This window comes from Aythya marila (assembly GCF_965140915.1).
Source record: "Aythya marila genome assembly, chromosome: 8".
Taxonomy (NCBI): domain Eukaryota; kingdom Metazoa; phylum Chordata; class Aves; order Anseriformes; family Anatidae; genus Aythya; species Aythya marila.
Window position 1 is genome coordinate 30,110,962 of NC_139049.1, and position 3,887 is coordinate 30,114,848.

Below are 3,887 nucleotides of genomic sequence, written 5' to 3' on the forward strand. Positions count from 1 at the left end.
AACTGCATGTGCCTCCTTTATTAATACCAGGTCCACTAAAAGTGAATGTAATCCCACATCTAAAAAAAAATTAAGGTGTAAATACTCTGTTTATGTGTAATAAAGACAAATTTAATTGTTGTGTTGTAAACCAAATGTTAACCCATTCTAAGTGCCATTCAGGCACAGAAGACACAAATCTGATGATTATTTGAATAGATAACTTGTACACATTAAAAAAGCTTATTTTCTGAGAAAAAAAGTGACTAATAGCTAGATGTCAAGCAGAACTAAATCATGTATACACGTCAGAGCTGGGGTGTGCATCTTCAGGTGTTAATTGAGTTAATATTCTGAAAAGCCAAAATGAGATTGTGATTTCACTTGTTCTCAGGAAAAACAAACAAACAAAACAACAACAGCAGAAACCACATACATCATTTGTCTGAATTAGTAACCTCTGCACTGTTAAATCACACTAATAATTGGCACGGTATTTTTACATGCTGCATGTGTATGTGAGGGTGTTCGGATTGGATCTTACTTAGTATTTTCCATTAATAGCCCAGAAGAGGGAGTAAACAACATATTTATGGAATTTAGATGTCAAAAGGAGGGGAATTGTGAATGTCAGTGAGAACCAGAAAATAGAAGACTTCTGTTTAGTGAAGCTCAAGTTAATGTAGCTCTAACAAAAATAATGCAAAAGTGTCAAGTGGTTCCTTTGGGTAACAGTGGAGAGGAAATTACACACAAAGTTGTACTTTGCTTTCCCATTTAAGAACCAAAAATGCAGTTCTATGCTGCATCACTAAAAGCTGTCACGGAGCGGGGGGATACATTTGGCATAATCTGGTCTCACTGATGCTCTCCTGTCTGCTTACCTTTCCGTGAGGAAGGCATTAACTAATTAAAGGTCGCAGAAGAACAGTAAAAATGATCGGGAGCCTGCAGGGACAGATTTAAGGAAGATAAACTCGGAGCTCTGGGCCTTTGGTAGGCTGTGGCTGAAGAGAGCTCGGGGTGAGAGGGAAGCAGGACAGTTTACAAATGCACGCTCTGCCTGCACTGCTGAGGAGGAGTTGGAGGGAACGGCAAGAGGCCGTACATCTTCAGCAGAGGGGAAGACAGCCAAGGAAAAGCTTCCTAGAGGGGAATGCCAGGCTGTGTGCTACTCACACAGCAGTGTCAGAAGTCTTCCTGTGTCAGGCTGTTCAGAAGCAGGCTGGCCCAAAGGCTAACAAATGCACAGTAAAGAGCAATCCTGCATTCAGCACATTAGTTGAATCAATAACGTCTCTCCCATTTACAACTTTGTTGTTGTAGTAATAATAATAAAATGTAATAAGCTCTACAGGCTTTTAAAGCACAGGAGTCTACAATATTTGTAATGAAGTTGAGAGCAACCCTCAGTTTTGTAAAACACAGAAAAATAGAGAGTTGAGCACTGGGCTTTTCCCTGATGGTGTTCTGGTTTTGTTGTTGAAAATGCCAGAACCTGCACAACACCAATATCCATTTTTTTTTCACTCCAGACCTACACAGAGGCCTGTGACCCCTTGGGGTTTAACCTCACAGCCTTGCAGGGACAAGCCCAGAGGCTGGAGGCTGGAGGAGGCCGGGCTGCTGCCATGCAGCCCCCTGAGCTCACACTGAGGCCCAGCTGAGACCACAAGGCCTGGCTGAGACCCATCCTTTGCAAGTTTTCCATGCCCAGGCCTTTGTGCCCATTGACCTGCCTTACGCTCACACACAGACCATGGAGATCTTTGACCCCAGCTGGGAGCCAAAGGATTTATTTCCCCTTTTCCTCAGCTCCACTGGCTGAAGTTCGGGTACCTCCAAAAATCCCACGTGCACGTACCACCAAAGCTAGCTCTGTCTTTGGAAACGCGCTGCTAATAAAAGGGCTTTTGGTTTGGTACTGCTGTAATAGGAATGGTCAAATGGAAATATAAGAGCTACGGTATGTGTGTTAAAAAGAAAAATGTAATTCTACCACCCCAACAGCAAACTTATCTGTAAGGGAGAAATAGTTTCATTTGTCTCAGCCCTCTTGCAACTTGTTCATAAAGAAACATAATGGTTGAAAACCATTGCTAAATTTAAATAGTTTTTTTTTTTTTTTTTTTCCTTTTAAAACTAAAGGCAAGATTTCACTGCTGGAACAGCTGCCATTGTTCAGTGTGCTTCCTTAATCTGTTACCAAATCCTTTTGTTTACCACAGTGCCATTTTATTTGAAGCCAGCTCTAAGTGGCTGATAAAACTAATAGACATTTTCAGTTGTGGTTTTTTTTTTTTTTTTTCCAAGTTTCTCATACAAGACTTGGCATAGACAAGCCCACAAGTTGCCCTGGTGCTGAAGATCCATGTACAGTGGTGACACAAGTTAAATTACCAAGTTACTAGAAATTAATGTTTTTCAGTAACTACAGGGGACTTTAATTGGAAACTATGTTAATCGCATAGTAATTCTCTTTACCTCGTCTGCATTATCTCCTGAAAACTGTGCAATTAATTTGTGTCATCACTGTTGCTGCTGCTGCCTTCAAACACAAACCAAATGAGCATTAGTTACTCACACACCCAGCAGTGGCCTATTTCCTTAAAGGACTGCCGCGAATCACTGACTGATGACTCGCTGGCCTGACTGAACCAGACTGCACGTACCACAGAAGGTGGCAAATAGTTGTTCTTTTCAGAGAAGTCTGATCTTGAATCACCTAATTACCTTTCTTTGTGTGTTTATAATACCTAATATTAGCTTGACACTAATATTAGCAGCCCTAGGACAATAAATGAGTAGCTGGGACTCTTTCTTCCCCTTCTCAGAAAAAGATTGGCTCCATTTTGTGAGTCTGCAGGGTTCCCCTTGACTTGCCTCTCATTGACCAGTGAGCAAAGCCTGTCATGCTTCCCGATCTGCAGGTGAAGGTGCTCGGGGTTGTCCCTCCCTGCTGCGGCTGGGACTGAAGTGTGGGTAGCCCATGGGGTGCAGCACAAAGGACCTCAAGGCTGCCACCCAGTCACTCTTGCTGGTCCCCAGTACTTCTGCAGTATGGAAAACTGAGGCCTCCCTAATTTGATCCTGAAGGTCTTAGAGCAGCTCCGCTCTTGTGGGTACAGCAAGATGGAGTCTTGTTTTTTTGTTTTGCTTTTATTTTAACTTAACCCTCTAAATCAAGAAGTGCTGGTAATGGAAAGCAGGCTGGTGTGTCTTTTAGGCATGGTGCAGCAGTGGATTTGGGGATGCAGGGAAGGTCTCTCCTATTTGTCATTAATTACAGCAAGAAAGTGGACTCACTCTGGAGAGCTGATTTATTTCCAGAGTTATTGACAATCGCTTAAACCAATGATGGAATGAAAAGCAAGCGTGAGTTATGAAAGGTCAATAATACCACAAACGAATACAAACAGCACATCTGAAATCCAGCCCACCCTGCTTTCTGCTCATGAAACATTTTCATCCCAGGTGACACGGGTGGACAGCTTTTTGGTGAGGCTGAAGCAGCAGCTCTTCTTGTGCTCCAAGGAGGCAGAACATGCCAGATCACTTTGTGGGGTCTTGCTGTGCATCATTTGGGAGCATGGCTGCAATCTTTCTTAGTGCTTGGAGCACATTTCCCTCATCCTGTGCTGAGGGCTGCGGATCACAGTTGGGTGGAAATGGCACAGCAGCACTCCTGCTGAGCACTCCTGTGCCATCCCTTCGGCCAGCCCCTGCTAGACTCTAGCTGCTTTCCAGCTGTACAACCGTGTTACAGCCCGGTGCCACCTTGGTTAAACACCACCATGTCATGTAAAGGAGGTTGTAAAATGCTGGTAACTTATCTCCACTGCCAACAAGATGTAAAAAGGTGTTTGAGTGAGTCAGGATTGAGCCCCGAGTAATCATCATTTGACCGT